This window comes from Puma concolor, chromosome E3, assembly GCF_028749965.1.
Source record: "Puma concolor isolate L17-30 chromosome E3, mPumCon1.1.hap2, whole genome shotgun sequence".
Taxonomy (NCBI): domain Eukaryota; kingdom Metazoa; phylum Chordata; class Mammalia; order Carnivora; family Felidae; genus Puma; species Puma concolor.
Genome location: NC_141682.1, coordinates 12,167,837 through 12,194,828, shown reverse-complemented (window position 1 = coordinate 12,194,828; position 26,992 = coordinate 12,167,837). Strand labels below are relative to the sequence as shown.

Here is a 26,992-nt window from a genome sequence, read left to right as displayed (position 1 = left end):
CTCGTGTCTTAAAAACTAAGACATAATTCACATGTTGTAGAATTCACCCTTTTTAACTCATCACCCCAAAAGGAAACATGGACCCCATTGAGCTGTCCTACCCTGTTCCCTCCTCCCCCAGTCCCTAGAAACTACTGATCTACTTTCTGTCTCTAAGAATTCCCATGTTCTGTATATTTCACACAAATGGAATCATAGAACATGTAGCCTTTATGTCTGACTGACTCCTTTCTCTTAGCACAATGTTTTTAAGGTCCACCTATATTATGGTATCGGCATTTCTTTCTATACCTAAATAATTGTCCATTGTATGAATATCCTACCCAAGTTATCCATTCGTCAGGTGATGGACATTTGGGTCGTTTTCACCTTTTGAGTAGTATGAATAATGCTGATACGAGCATTCGTGTGGACAAGTTTCTGTGCGAACATATTTCAATTCCGCAGGTCCCTTCTCCCTAAGAGCGGGAATTTGCCACGTTGTATGGAAACACCGTGTTTAACTTTCTGAGAAACTACCAACCTTTTTTCCCCAAAAGTGACTGCACCATTGTACTTCCCAGCAGCAATATATGGGAATTCCAGTTTCCCCATATGCTCACCAACACACTTGTGGTTTCTGCCTTTTTTGTTGTTGTTGTTTTATCATACCCATGAGGATGGGAATATCCCACTTTGGCTTTGACTTGCATTTTCCTAACGACTAATGACACGGAGCATCTCTTCATGAGCTCACTGGCCATTAGCATATCTTCCTTGGAGAAATGTCCGTTCAGATCCTTTCCCCGTTTGTAAATTGTGTTATTTGTCCTTTCATTTTTGAGTTGGAAGAGTTCTTGATATATTCTGTGTACTCGACTTGTATCGGATATGTGATTTGAGTCCATTCGCTTCCATTCTGTAGATATCCCTAACCTAAAGTACCTACGTCTTTAATGTTGATGAAGCCCAACTTTTTCCCTGCGAACCCAAGGTCATGAAGGTTCGCACCTGTATTTTCTTCAAAGAGTTTTACGGTTTTAGCTGCTGCACTTAGGTCTTTGAGCCATTTAGAGGTCATTTTTGTGTACGGCGTGAGGTAGGGGGTCCAACTTCGTTCTTTGGCATGTGAACATTCAGTTGGCCCAGGACCATTGGTTGCAGGGACAAATCTTACCCCATTGATTTCTTGTGCCAGTTCTTACAACTCTTAGTAAATCCTGCCTTCTGTGACTCGCCCCTCGCCATGGGTTTCTGCTCTCTCTGGCTACATGATCAGCCCCCTGAACGCAGGAAGTGGGAACAAACCTTTGGGTCCCCTATGAGGTTGCACACAGGGTTATTCACATTCTCTGAGTTTATTAAATCATTCTGGAGATGGCTGCAGTGACTCTTCCCTCCCGAGTAGTTTCCACCTAGTGGCCCGAAGTTTCCTGTATAGCTCATGCCGACATTCATTTTAGTTTCATGACAGTTGATGACATCAGATCCAGGAACAGGCATGGGGATGAAGCCACCTTGGCCCCTCTGCCCACCCCACTGGCCTTCAGGCTTTAACAAGCGCCCATGATTAACCATGCCTTTCTTTGCACATCTGTGGATCATGAATTCTTTCCTAAAAAAAGAACTGAGCCTTTCTGCACATCACCAGACCCTCTTGCACATGCCCCACTCTGCCCCGGGCACCAAGGAACCAGACCCTTGTGCAAAACCTACCGAGCACAGAGATAACGTCTGTAGCTGGTACCATTGAGTCTCCAAGTACTCAAGATATATTAGGGACCACTGTACTTCCGTTACTGATTAACTGCCTTAAACTCTTTTAAGAACCCATGGGCCAGGCAGAAAGCATCTAGTTGGCCTTTGGACAAGAGTCCGCCTCTTCCCCAGGGGGCCGGCCTCCTGAATAAGACTCATAAGCCTTTCCAATCAAAACTAGTCTCTTGAATATTGACTTTTCAAGCCACAGGCAGGCAAATTTAGGCTTCGGTAACAGGGGGAGTGGGGGACAGTATCTTCAGACGAATTTGTGCTCCACACCTGACAGGACAGCCTATGAGAGCTTCATAGGGAGGCCCTGGCAATCGAGAAGCTTCACCATCACCCCCACCTGCTCAGAACGATCCGGGAACGCCAAGGAAGACAGGTGCTCCCCCTCAGCCCATGAGATCCAGGACGGAGGAGACACAGACAGGGAGGAGGAAGGTGGGGATCCGAAGCTGGAGAGCAGAGAGCTGGTCGCTGGTGAGATGCTCCTGGAGGGCAGGTCTCCAGACCGCCTACACAGACTAGAAGCGGCCCCGGGAAGCCCAATTCACCAAAAAAGGAAAACAAAAGCAGCCTTTGCCTGGCAACTCCTGGCAACAAATTGTTAAAATAATGGGTTTATGTTTCCAAGGTTTCTTGCTCTGCTTTTGATCAATAAAATGTTCTTTGGATCGATACAAATGTAATTTCGCGGCTGGCGGCCGTTTAGAACACACAGTGGAGAAGTCGCTGCCCAGCAAGCGCAGAGCTCTGCTGGCTGTGGGCTGTGCTTGGGACCAGCAAGGACAAACAGACGAGGCTGCCCGCCGATAAGCTCAGGGTCAGCACCGGTGTCCTGGTGCCCGCATGGATCTCCGCAGCTGAAGGCTTTCTGCAGAAAGAATCTGGCTCTCCTAAATTCGTTTGGAAAACCAGAGAACCCAAAGAGTGGGGTGTGTCTTTAACTCTCCCCACGCGCCAGCAACTGTTTTAAGCACCTTCTGTGCGTTAAGGCATCAGAACCTGGCACACACCCGACGAAATCACCCCATTATCACCCTCATCGCATAAGGATACTGAGGCACCGAGAGCTCGAATAACGGGCCCCAGGCCGCACAGCTGATCCGCAGCGCAGCTGGGATTTGGAGCCGGGAAGTCTGATCGCAGGGGCTCCAAACTCTGCACTGGGTCCTGCCTGAGCATCACCTTTCGTCTCTGACGTCTCTTTGCCAGACGCTCGCCGCATGCCAGGCCACCGTGCTCCGTACATTCGCGTGTTTTATGATCGTTAGTCCCTTAACCTTACTTTACGGATGAGAAAGTGAGGCCTGGAGAAAATCGGTAACCTGGCCGGGATTCGGCTGCCAGGAAGCGGAAGGGCCGATTTTCAGACCCAGGTATTACGAAGCCAGCACCGCTGTACTCTATTCTCCCGCTCGGGGACGCAGCCGGCTGGTGTGTATTTCCTTGTTCTGCAGCTGCCTGTGTGAAGGACGAAGGATGTGCGCCCAGGGAGCTCGAATGAGGAAAAGCCCCTGAGGGGGGCAGACAAGTAAACCAAAGACCCCCTAGGAGTGGGTGAGCAGCCAGCCAGCCAGGTAGGACTTCTCGGAGAGAAAGGCGGTCCAAGCTCAAATCCCCGCTTCTGTTATGGCCTTGCTCTGCACCTGCTGCAGGGCCCGCGTGTCCCCCTGGCTGAGGAACAGAAAAAGCTTAGCCTGAGTTCAGCGCTCTGGGAGGGTCACGGCTCAGGCGCGGGCAGGGCTCGGAGCGAATGTGACTCCAGGCGTCTGATGCACTTGCCAGGCCAAGCTTCACGAAGACGGGCAGGTAGTGAGTCAAGAGCCCTGGAGCGGGCACCAGAATCCCTGCGTTTCTGTGCCCTGCTCGGCAGCGTGTGCACGAACAAGTCCATTGCTTTCTCTGAGCCACATTTTCCTGTCTCTGAAACCGTGACGTGGGGCCGCTTCATCTCTGAAGTCTCTCCTGGGTCAGGCTCTGTGGGCATCAGCGGAAAGGGAGAGGGTCAATGCCGCTGAGACCGAGATCAATCTCCCACTCATCCAGCAAAACGTCTCGAATGCTCATCACGTACCAGGCGTGGAATTCAGCAACATGCGAGATGGACCGCCTTCTTTGTCCTCGTGAAGCTTCAGACCTGGTGATTTGTGAGAGGCCAGAGTCATCCATTCACTTGCCCAGTCGTTCGTTCAGTCATTCACTCATTCATTCCGACAAGGACCTACCGTGGTTCACGTGCCAAGGCGGGTACCGGGGTTTCAAGGATGAGACAGTGCCCTGGAGGCACTGAAGCGTCGACAGGAAAGTAAGCCATTGTCAACAGACGCGCCTCCATTTTGAGGTTGGAACCAAGGCCATGCTGACTCTGAATCTATCCCCTGGCTGTGCCTGAAAACCAAATGCGGGGCATCTGTGTGGCTCAGTTAAGCATCTGGCTGTTGATTTCAGCTCAGCTTACGACCTCATGGTTTGTGAGTTCGAGCCCCGCGTCAGATTCCGTGGTGACAGTGTGGAGCCTGCTTGGGATTCTCTGTCTCCCTCTCTCTCTGCCCCTCCCTGCTCATGGTCTCCCTCTCTCTCTCTTTCTCTCTCAAAAATAAAAATTAAAAAAAGAAAGAAAATCAAACGTGTTATTTCACTTAACCTTATACTCTCTAGGCCCAACCACGTTGTAGCAAATGGCAGGATCTCGTCCTTTTTATGGGTGAGTAATATTCCATTCCACATCTCCTTTATCCATTCATCCATCGGTGGACCCTTGGGTTGCTTCCATAATCTTGGCTGCAATAAATAATGCTGCAATAAACATAGGGGATGCATGTATCTTCTCAAATTAGGGTTTTCATTTTCTTTGGGTAAATACCCACTAGTGGCATTATCGGATCGTCTGGTGATTCTATTTTTAATTTTTTTGAGGAACCTCCGCACTGTTTTCCACCGTGGCTGCACCAGTTTGCATTTCTACCAGGAGTGGAATTTAAGAAATAAAACAGATGAACAAACAAGGGGAAAAAAAGAGACAAACAAAAAAAACAAACTCTTAAATACAGAGAACGAGTGGGGGTGGGGTGGGGAGGGACGGGTGAAACAGATAAAGGGGTTGAAGAATGCACTTACCGCGATGAGCACCGAGTGACGTCTAGAATCGTTGAATCTTTATATTGTACACCTAAAACTAATATAACACTACAAAAATTACACCTACACTTAAACACTCAAATGCAGGGTGCCTGCGTGGCTCAGTTGATGAAGAGTCCGACTTTGGCTCAGCTCACGATCTCACGGTCTGTGAGTTCGAGCCCCACATTGGGTGTTGCTGTCAGCGGGGAGCCCGCTTCAGATCCTCTGTCTCCCTCTCTCTCTCTGTCTCCCTCTCTCTCTGCCCCTCCCCTGCAAATATCAACAACGTTAAAAATTTAAAAAAAAGTCAAACGCAGTAAATAAAAACTAATAAACGGTTAAGCATCATGGGTGGAGAGGTAGGAACAGTAATGAGACTATTTACACCAGAGCTATGAGAGAGAGAGAGATTTAGAACCATCATGTCATTTCTTTCCATTTGTAAATGAGGGGATACAGGCTCTGAGAAGTGATATATTTTGCTCAAGGATGCAGCTTACGCGAAGGTCCTGGGTCTCACGGAGAAGTCGGCTGGCTCTTTAAGCCATGGTTCCATGGAGCGCTAAAATCTCATCCATACGGTTGCTGGAAAAATACAAAGCGTGCTGTGCTCCTACCTTTAAATACAAGCCTGCTGCTTTCAGACCCAATTAGGAGCAGGTAATTACCTGTGGGAAGTGGGGAGTTGGGCGGTCTGCCGGATCGACCGGAGCTAGTCTTTTCTAGTTACCAATAAAATGCTACAACAAAATCGTTATTTGGCAACGTGTTTATTTAATATTTCATCCCACAGGCCCGGGATGGAAGATAACCATGGTCACCCCTTTACGACAGCATTTTGGATGGGCATCTCTGGCTTTGCTGTCTGTGTTCGGCAGACATACGCCCTGCTAGAGGATGACCTAATTTTTCCAGAATTCCATAAATAGGATGGTGTAATCTCATAGTCCTCAACCTCTCCCCACCTTCGCCCCCAGAGCCTCTGGTCCCTCCCCCTTGAGTCTCAGCCTTGATGGGCCCCCGAGAGGATCCTGAGCGAGGCAGGCAGAATATCCACTGCCTGAGCCCTGTGGCTGGAGGAGGGGGTTCGCCGAGGCCGGGTGCCTGGGGCCCTACGGGAAGTGCCTGGTATGTCGTTCTCACTGGATCTCACCAGACCAGGCAGGCACCTTAGCTTCTGGCTCAACTTCCCCTCCCGGCCTTACAGGTGCCTGCCAGGAAACGTATGCTCAGCCTGCATGAGGTTGGCTCTGCGAGGGTCATTATACACCGTCCGTCCTCTTCCCCCGGGGGCTGGATTCTGCTCCCAGCCCAGCCGGTGACAATCATGATCCTGCCACCTTCTGATTCTGAGTATCGTCTGTCTCCTGGTCGCGGCCGCTTCCCTCCACTGCACCTGCTGACCACGCGAGGGCCAAGCAATAAAGGGTTCACTCAGTCCTGCCTTCCTTTGGCTACACCAACCTGAGTCCCCAGGGCCCCAACAACGTTCCTGTAGGAGCCAGTGTGTCCCCGACGCCTCCTTACCGTGGCTTGGCCCGAATAGTGTGGCTGCCTGCTTAAAGGACATTTGAAAGTCACTGAGTAAGCAAAAAAAAAAAAAAATGCTGCGTGGTCCTTTCTCCCCTGGCGGGGGGGGGGGTAGGGGGGGAGGTCCTTCAACCTTGGCGACTTCCCCCCACTTGACTCGTTCCTTGAAACAGACACATAATTGCAGCATCCAGGAGACATCGACAGTGGTAACTGGCTCCACGATACCCCCTAATTATTGTCCTTTGCCCTGCCCCGTTTTCGTTCCTCAGCCCCCTGTGGTGTTTCCCACCCTGTTCTGCACTCAAATACTTGTCTGCGTGTCTACTTTTGGGGAAACCCGGCAGAAGACGCTGCAGCAAGGAGACTTTGATTGCTCAGACCCCCGCGGGGTAAATGGAGACGCCTCGAGTGGCGGCTGCTTTTAGGTGTCAGCTTGACTGGATCACAGGGTAGCAAGACATTTGGCCAAACTTCGTTTTTGGGTGTGTCTCTGAGCGTTTCTAGATGAAATTAGCCCTCCAGTCAGTAGACTCGGAGAAGCTGTTTGCCGTCCCCAGGGTCGATGGGCATCATCCCGTCCTTTGGGAGCCTGGATACGATGAAGAGGTGGAGAAGGGAGGCATTTGGCCCTTCCTGCCTGGCTGTTGAGCGGGGCATCGAATTCTCCGCCTTTAGCTTTCCTTGATCCTAGGTGTGCTGACCCAGCCCGGAATCTTCATGATCTGCGTCCTCGGTTCTCGGACCTTTCGACTCGGACCAAAGTACACCACTGGCTGTCCTTGGGTATCACCCTGTGGATGGCAGATCTTGGGATGTCTCAGTTTCCATAATTGCATGAGCCAATTCGTTTTTTTTTTTTTTAAGTTTTTTTTTTTTTTTTTTTTTTTTCAGAGATACAGATAGAGCGTGAGCGGGGAAGGAGCAGAGAGAAAAGGAGAGAGAGAATCCTAAGGAGGCTCGGCACGGTCTGGTGCAGGGCCTGACGCGGGGTTCGAACTCACGAACCGCGAGATCATGACCTGAGCTGAAACCAAGAGGCGGACGCTTAACCACCTGAGCCACCCAGGCGCCCCTGAGCCACTTCTTACAACAATTCTCTTTAAAATTGTTTTAATGTTTTCTTATTTTATTTTTGAGAGACAGAGAGAGAGAGAGATTGAGAGCACGAGCTGGGGAGAGGCAGAGAGAGAGAGAGAGAGAGAGAGAGAGGGAGACCCAGAATCCGAAGCAGGCTCCAGGCTCCGAGCGGTCGGCACAGAGCCCGACGCGGGACTCGAACTCACGGACCGCGAGACCGTGACCTGAGCCGAAGTCGGCCGCTCCGCCGACGGAGCCACCCAGGCGCCCCAATAATTCTCTTTACTTAGATGGATGATACGGATACAGGTACAGACGTGGATCCTGTTGGTTCTGTCTCTCTAGAGAACCCTGACGAATACGCCTTATATGCTTGGGGCCTTCAAGTGCCATGTTGCCATCCTGTCATCCAAGCATCTGAGACCATCCTCAGGGACTATAAGACAGGAATTCGCCCCGTGGTGGTAGATAAAGCAGTAGGAAAATGGTGGGCCTTGTCGCCTGGCTCCGCGCTCACATCACGCCGGGCCTGCGGGAATTCTCAAACCAAGAACGTTTGCAAAGCTGCTTGTGTTCAGCCCTGAACATCGCTACAGAGGCGGGGAAGAGAAAATGGGAAAACATAAAGTTCTGCACAACAGGAAATCACGTTAGAAAGCTGTGAAAATCATGTATCCTTTTGAGGCGTAATGGTTTTAATTTTCTCAGGCTCTGATCTCCCTGGCAACAATTTAGAAGCGCATAAGCATTCATGAATCAAAGTTGGGCACGTCTGCATGTTTAATTATGTGTCATTGGATGGAAACCTTCCTTTTGATCTTAGCATTTAAAGGGATTTACGCTTTAACAATTACATTTTTTTTTTCTCCTCCCGAAGTCAATGTGGGTTATTGAATAGTATCAGCGGGGTTGGGGGGTGGGGGGGGGGAGAGGATGCTGAGAAAGTCGAGGGAGATCTCTGTTCTGTCTGGGATGGGGAGCCGTGCTGCCCCCATGCTCCTGATCTTGAGAAAGAAGTGAGTGGGGCGGGGGGAGGGAGGACGCCCCACTCTACTGCAAGGGTACCAATCAACGAGCTTCCTCACTCATTCCAGAAGAGGCTGGGCCAGTAAAGACCAGAGCTTGGGTCTAAGATAGATTGGGGGTCTCCTTGCCCCATTTGAAAATGACCCCTGGTCAGCCTCCCGATCTCCCCAGTAACAGATTGATTCTAGACTGATTCTGCCTTAGTAGATTTTCGTGGTTGCCTTATTCGTGGTTGCCTTCTGGATATACAAAATCAACAACAGAGATCAGACGGATACCAGAAACATAATGGAAGACTATCCTTGGGGCGCCTGGGTGGCTCAGTCGGTTGAGCATCCACCTTCGGCTCAGGTCATGATCTCACGGTTCGTGGGTTCGAGCCCCGCCTCGGGCTCTGTGCTGATAGTGCGGAGTCTGCTTGGGATTCTGTCTTCCTCTCTCTCTGTCCCTCCCCACTTGCCCTCTCCGTCTCTCAAAATAAACAAGCTTTTAAGAAAAGAGGAAGAAGAAGAAGACTATCCTCAATAGAGTTTGGATGGCTTTCCTTTCTTTTTCTAAACCTTCCCTTCCTTCACCTTCACCCCTGCCTTCCCCCCACTACCCCTGGAATGTATTTCCATGATTCTTCTGAGATGTCCATTGGGGCACAGGTGCAAGACTTTTCAGGAACCCTTAAGGTCTAGAGGTGGACATTCCTAACCCTTTCAGTTTGGCCCACAAGTAGCACACCACTGACGCCAGGGTCATTATCCTCTCCGTCCCCTCCTCGGAAGAAGTTATCTGGACTCCTTATTCAGCTATATATTCCCTCAGACACTCATCCGTCCACATAACACTACTTACTAAGTCAGTCTGCCAGCGCCACACATCTGTGAGGCCAGACTGTTTCTTCTGGACTCCGCCATGTGCAAATCACTCTCCCTTCCTGTGCCTCAGTTTCCTCATCTGTAACATGGGCGTGATACGCCTTCGCTGGGTTGAAATGAAAACGTGTGATAATTTAAAATGTTTGGCTGAGTTCCTGGAGCTAATAAACCGCCCCCAAACTTAGCGACTTTGAAACAGGGTTCGCTAACGTTTTCCGTAAAGGGGCAGACGGTAAATATTTCAAGCGCTGTCGTACCGACCCAGGTCTGCTGCCACCATGTGAAAATAGCTATGGACGATACATAGGCACCTGCGGGAGGGGTGTTCCAGTACAACTGTATTTGCAAAAACAGGAGGCAGGCCACATTTGGCTGGTGGGCCACAGTTGGCCCACCCCCGGCTTCAAACAACCACCAGTGATCTGCTTCACGGTTCTGTGGGTTGACAACTTGAATGAGGAGCTGTTGAGTCGTTGCCCTGGCCTTGGCTAGGCTTCCTCGTGTATCCGCAGACGGCTGCCAGGCCGGCTGGGGCTGGCCGGTCCAGAACGGCCTCAGCTGTGTTATGTGGTCTCTCGCCCTCCAGCAGGCTGGCCAGCGGAGACTCGGCCGAGCTCCAAGAGACTCAGCAGATCCGTGCAAGACCTCTTGAGGCCCACCGTTTTTGCAAACAACCTCTACAATGAGCCCATCGTACGTGCCCCATCAATGTTCCCTATTAGCATGGGCTTCTTCTGTATCGTGCTCAGGGGCAGAAATGGGAGAGACTATAAACCTGTGAAGGTCCAGCTTTGAGACGCTCCCGGTCCAAAATGTGAAATGACGTTTGCTTGCAAATAGCCGTAACAACGCATACAAATAAGAAAACACTCTCCTGCCTGGGTTTCAGAGCTCAAAAGACAGAAACAACGAAGATGCAGGAGATAAAAAAGTTCTGGCAAGTTTACGTGCCCCTTAGGGACCGTATCTCAGAGCTCTTCGTGACAAAACAGTCTTATAGAGTATTCTAGGCCCTAGACACCTGAATTGAGAGTAATCTAGCCTTCTATCTCATGATGGAAGGTTTCCCATCAGGTGGCCTTTCACGGTCACCCTCCTGATCTCCAGCAGGGGGAGAGAGCCCCAGCATTACTTAACCCATTGAGTGCTTTATGTCCACCACGCTAGCAGAAGGAATGCAAGGGAAGATACAAGAAATAGAAGAGATCTACTGAAACTGGGGATAGCATTTCGGAGAGAGAGAGAGAGAGAGACAAAGTGAGAGAGGTTGATGCCAAGGCCCTGAGATGGGAGCATGCCCAGTAGGTCTTAGGAAGAGTTAAGAGGTTGGTGTGGCCGATCAGAGTAAGAAAGTCAGAGAGTGCTGAGAGATGAGGTTGAATGAGGTCGGAGGGTAGCAGTAGCCAGATCATTCTATAAGGGCATAGACTATGGGAAGACAAGAATCAAAGCAGGGAGGTCAGTTAAGAGAGGTGCTGGGATACTAAATATGTTTTGCACGTAAAGCAGGTAGCGTTTTCTAATATATTAGTCATACAGAGCAAGAGAGAGGAACCAAAGATAATCCCGAGGTTGTTGACCTGGGCCACGTAGGGCTGGAGGGCCATTGCCTGAGATGGGGTGGACGGAGGCAGGGGTTCAGTCTGGGAACAAAAATCAAAACCTGATTTTTGGCATGAGACCCCTATTCATGTACATGGTAATATGGAGTGAGCACACGGAGTTTAAGGGAGGGGTTGGGTTGAAGTCATGAGTTTAGAATCCACCAATGCATATATGGCATTTAAAGGCTTAGGATATGATATATCACATATATTAAGGAATGAGGGTAGAGGACAAGGGAGGAGAGGCCTGAGCCCCAGGCCCTGCAATGTTCTAAAGTCAGGAAAACAAGAAGAATCTAGCAAAAGTGGCTAAGGAACAAGCAGCCTCTGAGATAGGATGGTAGGAGAATAATCGAGAGAGGGAGAGAGAGAGAGAGAGAGAGAGAGAGAGAGGGAGAGAAAACTGTGTCCTGAAATCCAAGAGCTGGGAGTCAGAACACATTAGATTTACCCCCTTGATTTACCCCCTTTCTCTTGATGAGCCTCGGTTTTGGGGTGTGGATGTGTGGGTGTGTGCTAAGGAGAAAGAGCATGGTTTAGGTCATCTATAAGATCTGTTTCAACTTGGGTGATCTGTGACATGGTCCGTCTGCCTGTTTCATTTCTATATACTTCTTTTTTTTTTTAATTTTTTAAATGTTTATTTATTTTTGAGAGAGAAAGAGACAGAGAGTGAGCAGAGGAGGGGCAGAGAGATAGGGAGACACAGAACCCCAAGCAGGCTCCAGGCTCTGAGCCATCATCACAGAGCCCAATGCAGGGCTCAAAATCACAAACCGTGAGATCATGACCTGAGCCAAAGTCAGACGCCCAACTGACTGAGCCACCAGGCGCCCCTCTACATACAGAATATCTCAGCATCTGGGAGCAGAAGGCTGGCTGACACTGTCTTTCCCATCTCCCTCACTTGAGCATTCAGCCATCACTGAATTTATGTGGGGCCCTGACAGCTCTCTCTCTACACTATTAGCAGACTCTGCAGCACTGAAGAGACCAAAACTCTAACATATCATCCGTGACTAACCTCCTGTCTTTATTCTCCATGCAAAAAGCATCTGGTGAGAAAGACTCATTCTATGGAGTTAACAGGTTGCTTTATCATATGAACTTGAATTTATTCATCCGGCTATTTATTCATTTATTTACCCCATCCGTCCACACATTGATCCGTCCATCACTCCATTGTTCCATCCATCCCTTTCTCATCCATTGATCCATCCATCAATCCATCTGTCCATCCATCCTTCCTTCTATCTATTTATCCATCCATCTGTCCATCCATCATCAAATGAGATTAATAGAGCACTTTCTCAAAGCCATGCCAAGTCTTGTGGAAGCATAAATGAAAAGTACATGTTCTCTGAAGGGTCTACATTTCATTTATTGTTCATTTTATTTATGTTGGTAATAATATTATAATATATAATATAATATAACATAATATAATACAATATCTAATACTTACAAAGTGCTTTCTATATGACAGGTGCTGTTCTAAGTGTTCTATATATATGAACTCCCTAAACAACCCTAAAAGGCAGGTGTTATTATTATTGTCACTTCATATGAGAAAACTATACTTAGAATCTGCCCCCAACTCAACTCTTGTTTCAATATTATGACAACAGCCCCAGTTTGGGTTCCAGCCATGGATACTTGAAACGAATATGTTTAAGACAAAAAAATTTTTTTTTTCAGTAAACACATTTCTTCCAGAAAGCATTGTAGAGAGGAAAGAGAATCGGTCTAAAACTCAAGAATCCGGGTTCTGTGGTTAGCCGCGTGACTTTGGACGAACTCTTTCCCTTCTCTGGCACTTTCCGCCTCTCGAAGGGATCGTATCTCAGTACAAGGGGGTGGAAAAGCAGTGTTGGCAGTGACTGGATTTAGCAGAACTGATGAATACGGTCACGGAAGTTGTACCCTGCACAACTCTTGGGGCCACCGTGTCTATAGGCTACATGTAATGGGGCCACCTGATGTTGTTGAACATGATGGTGGGTCTCTCAGGCACCTTCTGCTTTTGTAATTCGGTGATAGTCTTCCTTCATTTAGAAACGAAACACTATTCTTCGTGCCGCAAAGGGGATCGTTTTTCTCCCCCAGTATTTTCTAGCCCGGTGACTTCGGGGTACAATCTAATTTCACTCAGAACTCTTCATGCAGAAAACAATCTTCTCCAAATTCTTTCAGCACCTTTACTTCCCTTCAAAATTTCCCCGGAGAGATATCTCTGTGTTGTGGAGGGGTTTGTGCATACTGAAACAGGCAGGCCGATTTGAAATTGTGTCTTCACAGTTGAATACTCTCAACCGAAGGCGGAAGTCCGTCAGTCGTGGGATAGGAGAGGACTCCATCCTGGAGGCACGGGATCAGCTTTCAACAAGAGCAGAGCGGCTGATCCCAATATGCCACAAGTTCCAAGGACCCAGAAAGGGGTAGGAACATGGCTACCACCTCCATTGGTTCATCTCCTGAACCCACTGACTGATGTCTAATTTTTTTTTCATTGAGACTCCGCTTTTGAAGACTCCTGCTTCGCCTTCTACATACAGATGTACCATTCAGACTGAGTTTCCAGAAGCATTTATTGAGAAATGTAGGTCTCTAATGGCGTTGATAAATACTAAGGATCTAAGAGTGGGTACAAATGTCTACTTTAAGAAAGTTTATGTCTTCTATCGCACACGTCTCATGTGCTCGTGGTAGAAAATTTAGAAAATAAAATTTTAACATGGTGTTTTTTGCTTTCCTTTGGATTTCCCATTTCTCTCTTAACTTTAAATTGTATACACTTTTGATTTTTACTTTATTTGAATCTACTTGCCAGAATGGTGCCGCGCATAAATTTTACGACTATTTTAATTTTTTACAGCCTCTGGTTTATGTTGTAAACAATTTGTTGCATGCTATCACAGCCTCTTCGTAAACATAATTTTTAATTAAAAGTTTTACTGAGATAATCATAGATCCACATACAGTTGTAAGAAAAAATACGCAGTACTCAACCCCGTTTCCCCCAGTGGTAGGAGCTGGCAAAACCATAGTACAATGTTAGCACCGGGTTGTTGACATTGACATAACCCACTGATCTTATTCAGACTTCTCCAGTTGTATTTATGGCTCATTTCTTTTGTGTGCGTGTGCCCCCGGGTGCTCAGCGCACCGTCTTACACAATTTTGTCAGATGTGTAGATCCCTGTATCCATCACGATCGGGTCTGAATATTTCCATCCCCGCAAGGGTCCCCTGTGCTGTTCTGTGGGAACCACATCAACCCTCTCCTTCTTCCACCCTGTCCTTGACTCCTGCCATCCCCTGCTTTGTTCCCCATTTCTCTATTTCGTCATTCGAATGGAATCACACAGTACGTGACATTTTGACATTGACTTTCACTCTGCATAATTCCTGGAGATTCATGTACATTTTGGGATGCGCCAATAATTTGTTCCTATGGAAAACAGTGTGGGGTTTCCCCAGGAAATTAAAAACAGCACTAGCCTATGAGCCACCAATTTTACTGCTGGATATCTGTTGAAAGGAAATGAAAAATCAGTATATTGAAGAAATATCTACATTCTTATGTTCACAGAAGCATTATTCACAACAACCAAGGTATGGAAACAACCTAAGTGTCTATCAATGGCTGAATGGATGATGTTCCATATATATATATGTGTGTGTGTGTGTGTGTGTGTGTTTATAATATATATAATTGAACAATATTCAACAGATACATTATTCAGCCAAGAGAAGGAAGGCAATCCTGCCATTTGAAACAACATGGAAGGAACTTGCTGGCATTATTCAAAGTTAAATAAGCTAGACAAAGAAAGATGAATACTGTGTGATCTCACTTGTACGTGAAATCTTAAAAAAAAAAATTCAAACTCATGGAAACATAGGATAGAAGAGTAATTGCTAGGGGCTGGATGGTGGGTGGGGTGGATGGTAGAAACAGGAAGAAGGTGGAAGGAGGTACTAACTTTCAGCTATAACGAAAGGGGGAAAATGGTTCTTTTTGTTGCTAGGCTGGGTCCCACGGTATGTATATGCTACACTTTGATTCATCTTGCCCCTGTTGAAAAACAGCTGAGCTAGTTCCCATTTGGGGCTATTCCTAATAAACCTGCTACACACAGGATTTTTTTGTGGGACTAAGTTTTCATTTCTCTGCAATAAATGCCCAAGAACGCCATTGTGGGATCATGCAATATTTGTGCATTTAACTCAGTAAGAAAACACATGGTTGTTTTCTAATTTTTTTAATGTTTATTTATTTTTGAGAAAGAGACAGACAGAGAGAGAGAGGGAGAGAGAGAGAGCTAGTAGGGGAGGGGCAGAGGGAGAGGGAGACACAGAATCTGAAGCAGGCTCCGGGCTCCGAGCCGTCAGCACAGAGCCCGACGCGAAGCTTGAACTCAGGAATCTGAGCCGAAGACAGACGCTGAACCGACTGAGGCCCCCAGGAGCCCCTCAAAATTGTTTTCTAGAGTGGCTTTACCATTTTACATTCCCACCAACAACGAGTGGGTGACCCAGTTTCTCCACACCCTTACCAGCATTCAGTATTGTCACTCTTCTGGTCATTCTGATAGATGCATAGTGACCTCTCGTTGAGGTTTCATTTGGCGGAGCTCTTGAATCACAAGTTCAATTTCTTTAATGATCGTAAAGCTGGGGAGATGGTCTACTTCAGAGGTTTCCCTGGCCTAGCACTTGTGGCGGGACACCTCCCTTCTCAGGGGGGTCCGAGAGTGCTTCCCCAGACCAGAGGCAGTTGTGGTAGAATCCCTTCCTGGTGTCATGTCTTCTCAGGGTCTCTGGGTGGTGACACAGAATCTCAGGTCTATGGGACAAAGAGCCTTGGGGTGGGGGGGGAGGTTGTGTGTTTTAGCAGGTTTCTCTTGCCAGGTCCATGTCTCTGCCCCAACATCTCTCAGTGAGGGAGGGGAGTCTCTGACCCAACAGTAGGGGAAGGTGCTTCCCTTGGCCACTCACTCATCCTACTGAAGTTATGCCACTCTCCCCCCCACCATTTGACCCAGGGGAAGATGATGCTGGGTTGAGGACTGGGCAATACTGGTCTTACTTGAGGACTGGGCAATACTGGGTTACCTTCTGTTGGGCGAGGGCGGACATCAGACACTCTGCTACTGCGTTTTTCCTCCAATGCCAGGGTCCCAAACCATTATGTCTTCTTCCTCTTACCAACTTTCAGAGTTGTGGTTAGTTGACTCTTATTTGCAGAATGTATCATTGTGTTTGGCGGAGAATCACAGGGAGCTACGAGGATGTTATTTGTCTAGACTGGAAAGCCTCGACATGTTGACCGCTCCGTCGTATTTCATTGAATTTCCTACCATCTCATTGTGTGACTTTGGGATAGTATCGTCGCCCAAGTGTGACAGTAACAGGGAAATGGTTCCTCCCAATATGTTGCCGTTAAAAAGTTGCTCTCTGAGCCAAAGCATAAGAGACTGTTAAAAACTGAGAACAAACTGAGGGTTGATGGGGGGTGGGAGGGAGGGGAGGGTGGGTGATGGGTATTGAGGAGGGCACCTTTTGGGATGAGCACTGGGTGTTGTATGGAAACCAATTTGACAATAAATTTCATATATTGAAAAAAAAAATTGCTCTCTGCCTAAAAGTTGTTTCCGTTTGGATTCTAAGTCATAGGGCATGACCCAAAACGAATATGACACTGTACGTTAACTAACTGGAATTAAAATTAAAAAAAGAAAAAACTTAAAACAAACCAAAACGAAAAAGCAAACACATAAATAAACACATAACATATATAACCCAGAACGGAAATGGCATTTCAGAGACAATGAACATTCTAGAGTTTCCCTAGTTTGACCATGTTCTGAACATCTACAGCTGTGTCACAAACCAGCTTAGACTTTGTGGCCTAAAGCAACGGCAATCGCATATTGGAATCTGTCGCACAACTGCATTTAGTTGGGTGGCTCTCTCTTGAGGCTCCTCCTATGGCTGCAGTCAGACCATGAGTGGGCTGGGCTCATGTTGAAGCTTCCCCATTCACAGGCCTGGTGGTGGATGCCAGTTGTGAGCTGGGACCTCGGCCATGCTGTTGGCCGGAACACCTACACAAGGTTTCCCTACGTGGCCTGGGATCCAGCATGGTAGCTGGATTCCAAGAGCGAGTGTCCCAAGAGAGCGTCTAGGCCGTTGTGCTGTGTTACCTTTCATGACCCAGCCCTGGATGGCACAGACCATCCCTTCTGCCATATTCTGCTGTGAAAAGTGGCTCACCAAGCCCAGCTCATATACAAGAGGAAGGCCATCAAACTTGATGGGTAGAGTGTCAACAGATTTGAAATCAGGTTTTAAAGCCGCCACATAGAGCAGGGAAGAGAGGAAGGAGGGGTTGACCGGGTAGGAGGGGCATATACCAGATACGGGTATTATAAGTTATCACCAGTGGGGGGGTGGGCAACTCGGTGGCTCAGTCGGTTAAACCTCCAACTCTTGATTTCAGCTCAGGTCATGACGTTGCAGCTCGTGAATTTGAGCCCCGCATCAGGCTCTGCCCTGAATCCCTCCGCTGCTTGGGATTCTCTCTCTCTCCCTCTCTCTTTCCCCCTTTCCTGCTCTTTCTCTCTCTCTCTCAAAATAAATAAATAACTTTAAAAAAAAGCTTTACAAAACAAGTTATCACTGGCTAATTCTGTCTGCAAGAGAAGAAAAGGTAAGAGGAACCCTGTGAGTTACAGGAGAGAGTTCGGCAGGTGGGCTATGGGAGTAACTCTCTGCCATCCGTAGAATGACACCCAGGAAACACCAGATCTCTCGACATGAAAAAGTGGCTTCTTTCAAACCAATGGGGCGAAATTCCGCATTTCTTATCAAATAGGAAGACTAAGTTTCTGGAGGAATTCTTGGCAACAAGGAGACAAAATATGGCCATGGTATGTTTTTGCACACACCGACACTTTGAGAAGCTCTGTTCCGTGAAAGAACCTTATTATATTTCTTACAGAAATCAATGATAGGGGATTGAATGTAACACCATGAGCAGAACATTTCCAGGGGTGTTTGGCATTATGAGAGGATAATAGGGACATTATGAGATTCTGCCCAAGATGGCCTAAATGTTCATTTAGAATATTTCATCCACGTGACGACTCAGGAAGCAGGAGGGAGGCATAAGCTTGTGCTAAGAGTTTTTCTCACATATAAAAGCTGCATGTCTTATGGCCCAATTATATGATTAATGTAGTTTCTTGATTGATGGTTTATATTTTATTTATTTCTTTGTTGATTTATGTATTTATGTATTTATCGTGCTAGTTAAGTTTTTCGTTTTATCGTTTTAGTTCAGTCTTTCAGCTTTTTAGGGCAGTTTAGGGTAATCAGACATCCCCCAATCACGTTCAGGCCAAAAAAAAAAAAAAAAAAAAAGAGAGAGAGAGACATCATAACAAAGAATAACATTTTCTAAGTGTTTTTTTTTTTAATTTTTTTTTTCAACGTTTATTTATTTTTGGGACAGAGAGAGACAGAACATGAACGGGTGAGGGGCAGAGAGAGAGGGAGACACAGAATCGGAAACAGGCTCCAGGCTCTGAGCCATCAGCCCAGAGCCCGACGTGGGGCTCGAACTCACGGACCGTGAGATCGTGACCTGGTTGAAGTCGGACGCTTAACCGACTGCGCCACCCAGGCGCCCCTCTAAGTGTTTTTAAAAACTACAGACTAGTGGAGCTCCTGGGTGGCTCAGTTGGTTGACCGTCCAACTTCTGCTCAGGTCATGATCTCACGGTTCGTGGGTTCGAGCCCTGCGTCGGGCTCTGTGCTGACAGCTCAGAGCCTGGAGCCTGCTTCGGATTCTGTGTCTCCATCTCTCTCTGACCCTCTCCTGCTTGTGCTCTCTCTCTGTCTCAAAGATAAATAAACATTAAGAAAAAATTTAAAAACTACAGTCTAGAGTCGTATCTTAACTCTCATTCAGGGCACCTGGGTAGCTCAGTCAGTTAAATGTCTGACCCCTGATTTTGGCTCGGGTCATGATCTCACGGTCATGAGATTGAGCCCAGAGTCGGGCTCCACGCTGATTCTCTTTCTCTCTCTCTCTCTCGCTCTCGCTCTCTGCCCCTGACCCGCTCTCTCTCTCTCTCAAAATAAAGAAATATTAAGCAAATAAATAAACTATCATTCCACTTAAAATTTCCTCCTTTCCCCAGATCAGCCCTGACAGGGGGACAGTAGATGGTCGCCTCTTTCCCTCTTGTTCAAAATCCACCACTTTCTGGCTGTACTTTGGGTCCCTCCAGGGTTGCAGAGGATTAAGGGGGAAAGACAAGGGGCGGGGACCTTCTTACTTGCAGGATACCTTTGCGATTGTGATTGGGCCTCCGGGGTGTGGCAGTTCTTTTTTTCACGGGAGGCCCTTGAGAGTTCTTTGGAGACCTTCCCCATCACCAGGAATACCTCGTGTCTGTGTCCCTTAATGGCGATGCCTCTTCCCCCTGGCTACTGACAGCTCCTTCATCCACTCTGTCGGGGTCACTTGTCCTTACTGTCCCCTTAGCAATTCTAACATCTCGCACACAGAGACCTCCCCAGGCTCCGCCCTGCCTGCTCTGGTCACAGACCATTCCGGTCCGGTCCTGTCTTCGCCTTGGGGGAGACGGTGTGAGTTCAAACCCATCCCATAGCCCCTCAGGCCCAAGTGGGTCAAGCATCTGGTTCCCCGTGTCCCAAACTCCAACCCCCCCTTTCCTGACCTGAGGCCCCCATGGGAGGGGAATTGGGACATACCAATGCCTTTCTCCAAATAAATTGTTCACATCGTCTTGAATCGATTCCTACAGAAGCAGCCTGTGTGGTGGGACCATCGCTGGCTGAAACAGTTTCACGATCTCTTAGCACGTCCTGCACTGGTCTGGGACCTTAATTAAGGAAGCTCATGTACTTGGCATCTTTCATGCTGTTCTCTGCCTTTGTAGCCTCTGCCAAAGAGTCTGGGCAACACGGTCACATCTATTTAAACACAATTTTTCTTTGACACTTCATTTCACTGGAGAGAGTGACTAGGAAGCAGGAAAAAGAGAATCCTGATAGAAAGGGACTTGGCCAGCTCCTCAGATGAAGGGCTGTTGAGGAAGCCTGACTCTTTGCTTCTAGCCTTGAACAAACCACTGCATGATAATCTTCTGTTCTTTTGTTACATATTATATTTATTTTATTATTAATAGAGCTAAACTTATTTTCAAATGTGATTACCCATTCTTATTTCCTTATACATTGCCCATTCATGACCCAAGCCCATTTTCTTGTTGGTTAACGAGTGCTCTTTGTATCTTGAGGACCTTAACCAACATTTTATTAGAGCCATTTGATTTATTTTCATTGTTTTAAAATTGAATTTTATTTCATGTGTACTGGGAAGCCATTGAAGGATTTTTATGGACAGGAGGGATGTGATCTTATTTTGATTTAAAAGATTTTTAAATGTCAACTTTCTTGAGGTATAATTTACATACAGTTAAATACACTTACTTTAAATATACGGTTTGATGAGTTTTGACAAACGTATACGTCTATGTAAACACCACCATAATAAAAATTTATAACGTTCCTATTGCCCCAGAACGTTCCCTCATGTTCCTTGACAGTCAACGTTCCCATCCCTACCCCGATCCCAGCCCTAGGTGAGAGTTTCTGGAGACCTTTCACCCTGACTCCCCTAATGTGATCATCTTATATAATCAATTCCACTGCAACAAGGCTGTGGGAAAATTCAACTAAAGTAATAAAACTAACTAAATGCAATCTTGAGCTGGATCCTGGAACAGAAAAAGGACATTAGTGAGAAATTTGGTGAAATCTGAGAAGTGTTTAATTTGGTTTGGTTAATAATTTCACATGAGGGGTGCCTGGTGGCTCCGTCGGTTAAGCGTCCGACTCTTGATTTCAGCTCAGGTCATGATATCATGGTCATGGGCTCGAGCCCTGCACCGGGCTCTGTGTTGACAGTCCCTGCTTGGCACTCTCTCTCCCTCTCTCACTGCCCCTCCCTTGCTCTCTCTCTCTCTCTCTCTCTCAAAAGTATACAAATAAACTTAAAAAATAATAATTTAATGTGATAACCATAAACATCTAAGGACAGGGAACGCTCTTTGTTGGACATACCTGCCTCCTGGGGTCCAGTACGTTAGGTGACCAGCACGGATAGATTTTGGCGGCTCTCATTTGTAGTTGGGACCGGGGTAAGGCTCCACCCACATGCCTGTTGATTCTTAGTGCCGTCCCTTAGATTACAAATGGAAACACACTGTTTTACAAGGGTGCTTTAGGACTCTGCCTCCTGCTACATGGATCCTGGCTGGGAAAGGACTTGGCATTGATTGTCCAAGGGGGATAGCTGGAGCTTCAGAAAACCCCTGGAAGCTCTGCACTGGATATTATTCTTTATTTAATGCCGTAAGGAGTTCTTTTAGACCACAGTCTGGACACTCGAGGTCCGACCCTCTGTTGGCAACCCGCAAAGAGGCATTTAATCAAGTTGCAAAGAAAGTCAGAGCGTCAGCTGGCATCTGGCAGAGGTGTGGCGCCCTGGCCAGGCTCCCCTCTGGACGACCCTGCCCGCCACCTTTCTCGCGGTGCAGGCAGGAGACCGAGAGCGGAACAGCGGTTGCCAGGAGGAGCACCGGGGTGAACAGAGCTTTGTCCCTTCCTGACATCTTTCCTGCAGACGCCGTTTCCCATGCAGTGATGGATCCTAGATTGTTTTTCCCCTCTCTCTGCCAGAGCCAGCCACCTAGTTTAGACATTTCTATTAGATTAGGAGCCGGGAAATGAGAAAAACCCTGGCTCCAAGGGAGTTGTTCTCAGGTCACAGGGCTGCCTGGTAGAAATGCAGAGAAATACACAAGAACGCTTTGTTGGGGTGAATAATCACCTTTGTGATTTCTCTGGTCTCCCTGCCCCTTCTTGCTCCCTGACCCCCCCCCCGCCTACCCACCCCCCCCCCCCCCGCCATCCTCCTACCCACACCTCTCTTGCCAAGCCGGGTCTGCAGAGTCTTGGCACCCTCCAACTTTAGAAGCATCCTTCAGGATCACCGAAGCATGCAATCTTAAAATCACGGAATGTTCAATGCTCGGTGTCGTAGAAGCAACGTGTACTTCTGAATTGGCAGGAAGGGAGGGGCGAGTCCCGGTTTGCTGCCCATTAGCTGTGGGACTGCAGGAAAATCGCCTAGAACTAGCATCTGGAAGCCCTGATGTCCTTATCCATAAAATAAGGACAATGGCCACAATGGTCAAAGTGGGCAATTCGCATACCGCGCCTACCAACAGTGCGCGTAATAGGAATTCAGCAAACCCAGCTCCCTTTAGATTTCCAGCACCTTGAAATCCTAGAGTGGGAACAATTAAAATAGCCACTTTTTAATTCAATTGCTTATACTGTTTATGAATTTCCTCTAAACAATCTATACATTGTCTGGGTGCCTGGGTTTTTTGTTTTGCTTTGTTTTGTGTTTTGTTTTTGTTTTTTTGTTTTTTGTTTTTGTTTTTGTTTTTGTTTTCTTTGAGAGAGAGAGATAGAGCACGAGCTGGATAGGGGAAGAGAGAGAGGGAGAGAGAGAATCCGAAGCAGGCTCCACGCTATCAGTGCAGAGCCCGACGCAGGGCTCGATCCCACGACGGTGAGATCATGACCCGAGCCGAAATCAAGAGTTGGACGCTCAACCAACTGAGCCGCCCGGGTGCCCCCGTGTTCGTTTTAAAAAACATCATTCAAAACTGAAGTCGTCTGACCAGGGCAAAGCGAAGATGGTCTGTACACTATGGAGACATCAGAGTGATAGCCCTGTGAGCCCCTCCAAACCCCTGAATCTAGGAGGAGGCCCACATTTGCTATTTGTGCAACCGTATTTGGGGCTTAAGTGGAGACGTTTACATTTATTCCTGCTTCATTCCACCTCACTGGATGCGGCCAGTGATTTGAGCCCCAATCACACCCCTTGTTCCCCCCCAGTCCCCACCCAGGGTGGAGGAAAGGCTCTAGATGAATCACATTCCAGGGCATTGACTGGCCCCATTTGCGGGTGATCCGTACAAACTTGTTCACGTGGCTATGACTTTCTCTCCGGCATTCTCCTCTACCAACTTCCTTCTATCTCTGCTCTGCAAATCTTAATCCTAGGAAGAAAGCCCTACCTCTGTTCTTCCACCCAAGCGAGTCTAGTTGAGAACAAGCCCAGGTGGTCCCACGTGCCCTGCTGTTCTAGGCGGAAGTCAGGTAGGGAAGGCCCTAGCAAATCTCGTGACCATGTCCTGTGACTGATTCTCCACGGAGACCGGCTAGTGTAAGGGACCGGGCTTTACTTTGAAGACATTTTCGCCTAGCAACTTAGGATAAATGCTTTCTCATGTGATCCAGGAGAACTTACCAGAGCTCTATAGGCAGGGTCCAGGGTCCAAGCCCAGCTAATACTGATCACTTCCCTTTGCTCTGCGCTGGAGAGGACGTCTCCTTCCGGAACTCATCATCCTGAGTTACTAGGGTCAGCCCCGTCAAAATCTCCTGATATGTCGAGTCAAGGATGATGGTCGAAGCTTCTACTGAAGATCATACAAGATGGAGTAACCTTAGGTCCTGTAGAAGGTGGCTGAAGACTGACTCTTTACTCCTTGCGATCGTGGGAACTTAGCTCCCATAGGACGCTCACGATTTGGTAGAAATCTCCTCAGTACCCACACTACTCTCTAAATTTGACTGTAACTAGAAAAAAGGGTTTGCATGCATTCCTATAATTAAGAGTGTCGGGCAGTGCCTGAGTTCAAAGCAGTAAGTTCACATTCAAACCACTCTCTGCTGTGTGGGAGGTGACTTTACTGCACCTAATAGATACACAATAAATATTTGCTTAATTAATAAACTCCATAAGTGTGGCTTATGGCTCTGAAGGCGCAGTGGGTCATTTAAATATAACTGGCCAGTCTTGTCAGGAGACCTGAAAGACACATGAAGTCAGGCTGAGATCCGAGAAAAATGGTGTTTCACTCCATTTGCTCACCATTTATGTACATTAATCCTCTCCTGCCAGACAATATGGAAGATGCGGGGGAAGTGTCCTCTGGGGGCGCCTGGGCGGCTCGGTGTTGAGCATCCGACTCTCGATTTCGGTTCAGGTCGCCATCCCAGCGCCCTCCACACGGAGCGTGAAGCCTGCTTGGGAGTCTCTCTTTTCTCTCTCCCTCTGCCCCTCTCTCCCGCTCATGCTCTCCCTCCTCTAAAACACATCTTTAAAACACTGAAAGAAGAAATGTCCCTTGACCTCACGGATCCTAAATTCTCAAATAAGGCGAAGGGATGTGCACGGAGACACTGATTTTTCCCCCGTGACCGAGTTACAAAGAGCAATGTAGCCAGTGCCACGGGAGTGGGGAGCAGAGAAAAAACTGGTGCACAGACAGGGCACCAACGGACGCTGGGTGAGGTCGTCTTATCATTCGGGTTGAGGAGGTCGATAGCCACCCAGTGTTGAGATGAACATAACCGGGCACACCCATCCGGCTACCACGCGATCCCTGTCCTCAACTACTGGGGTACGCAATGGCTAAAACCACGAAGTGCTCTGACCCCCAGCCCCCGTTCCCCAAAGGCGTGAGCAGTTCAAGAGCGGACGGCTGCGGTCAGAAACCCGAACTTCATCTCTACTGGTCATCAGCAGACCCTGAACGCGGGGGTGCGGTGGGGGAATAAGGAGATGTCACCAGCAAAGTCCCTGCCCCAGAGACCACGGAGTCGGGTCCCGGAGACTGATGTGGAATTAAATGTGCCACTCTCAGAGGAACAAAACCCCAAATGGTAACATAATCGCGCTTTTTTTTTGCCCCCCTGCGTTGTACCTTTGCTTGTACGAAAAGTCTGTGATGAGAACTATTTATCACCTCCCCTATAGATTATTCTCACTCTTTGTTTTTCTTTTTCTTTTTTATTTAAAAAAATGTTTAATGTTTATTTTTGAGAGAGAGGGAGAGAGAGAGGCCGAGTGTGAGTAGGGGACGGGCAGAGAGAGAGGGAGACACAGAATCCGAGGCAGGCTCCAGGCTCCGAGCTGTCGGCACAGAGCCCAACGCGGGGCTCGAACCCACGAACTGTGAGATCGTGACCTGAGCTGAAGTCGGACGCTTAACCCACTGAGCCACCCAGGCGCCCCATTCACTCTTTTTTTTTTTTCTTTTTCTTAATCAAACCTCCGTTTTGAGTGCCCATAACAGCACCGCGTCCTTGGAACTCAAGGAGGAAAGTCCCTCAGCCGGAACAAGGGAGGGGTCACAATTTGTCTAAACCAGGCACGGTGGGTGATAACAGAAGCAAACAGCAACCCGAATCCATTCTGCCCATCTACTTCTGCAGCTGGGGCCGCCCCCAAGGCCAGCTTGGGAATGTGTTTTCCAGCTCCGTTTGCTGTGGTGCCCACATGTGACTATGCTCCTGCCAGTTCGTATAACTCAGGCTTGGGTTCCATATGCCACTTGCTGAAGAAGGAATCTCAGGACCAGAACTTCCGGGCTTTCCACCTTCCCCCTGGCAGGACGGGTGATGCACGGAACGACTTTGGAAGCCATCGGCCTGGATTCCTGAGTCAGTGCGTGGAACAAAGCCGCCTGGCATCCTGAAACACTCAACGGGGAGCTTGTGCTTGCGAAAGAAGAAAACGTTTATATTTGTTGAGTTGGGGGAACTATGGGACTTTTTATGTCACTTTATTTTGGAGTCCTTTTCAGCACCGGCCAGCTAGGATCTATGGGATTTCCTTTCTCTGTGCTAGATTTTAATCTGATTCAGGACGGGGGGAAGAAGAGTAGAAAAGAAATTGCCGAAGAAAATTCACTTTTGGTTTTGACACTTTCTTTCTCCGTCAGATCCCTGTGTGTGGTCCCGATGCCTGGAACAGCAGCAGCCATCTTGTGGCCATGAGGAAAAGCCAAGAGAATCCGGAGGTGTCGGCCCAGCACCCTGACACCACTGAGCCAATGAACCAGCCCTGGAAGCACCTGTCTTTTGCATGTAGATAAAGAACACGCGTGGCCCCTTTTAGTATTCATACATACCGAGGTTAGAGGGGATGGAATTGGATGTTACCGGAAAATCTCAGCTCGCTCAGTTCCTTGCTTTTTTAGACTGGATTCATTCAGTCATTGTTGCCGGAAACGACTTGAAATACCACATTTCCATGAGAGTGGAGGTATATGAAGAAATATAGTTGGATATGAGACTGTCCTGAAGTGCCTACTGGGCACATGGCCGATCACCACTGAAATGTGTCTATTCTGCATTACGTGTGCGATTGCATAGCTCACGTACAAAGATGTCAGAGCTCCCGAGTCAGTGGCTGTTCGTGAATAGCTCAAATGCCTCCAGCCCGTTTGGGATGGTCTCTCCCTCTCTCTCTGCCCCTCCTCTGCTCATGCACACCCTCTCTCTCTCTCTCTCTCTCTCTCTCAAAATAAATAAACTTTAAAAAAAAAAGAGCACTGAGAAGTTTAAAGAGGAGTCTTGTAGACATTGTAGGGCCCGTTTAATGCCACCTCTTTAAATACCCTAAAGATACATAAAGGGAATTTAACATCAAAAAACCCTTCAGGCAAGACAGCGACTAATAGATTTCTTATTACTTTGTGTCCCTAAGACACCTTATTTCCGGAAAACAAAACAAAAAAAAGGATATCTTGGATTCATTATGTTGCCTTCAGTGTGCCATTGACTCACCACAGTTGGAAAGTGTTCACGTTTCCCCCTAAGAGCTGGTTCTTCCTACTGTTTTTTAATATGACAGTCCTTTGACTTACGGCAGTGCAGAAAAGGGACTTAAAATTTGTCCTCTCCAGTGGAAAATCCCTGTCCAGGAATCAAGTGCATTCTTGCCACCTGAAAACCATTTCAGGCACAGCAAAGGGTTCTCCAGGGAACAACTTCTGTCGCAGGTATAATCCACCCTGGCGGGGAAAGGCCAGAGTAACCCTTTGGAAGACG

General features: G+C 47.8%; 1 long non-coding RNA gene across 1 annotated transcript in view; it reads left to right on the top strand.

Annotated features, from left to right (window-relative positions):
* Nucleotides 1-26,452, top strand: part of LOC147572978 (uncharacterized) — a 131,356-nt gene extending 104,904 nt beyond the window's left edge. Inside the window, exon 3 of the long non-coding RNA XR_015245354.1 lies at nt 25,882-26,452. This is a non-coding gene — a long non-coding RNA (uncharacterized LOC147572978). The remainder of the gene's footprint in view (nt 1-25,881) is intronic.
* The last annotated feature ends 540 nt before the right edge of the window (nt 26,453-26,992 follow it).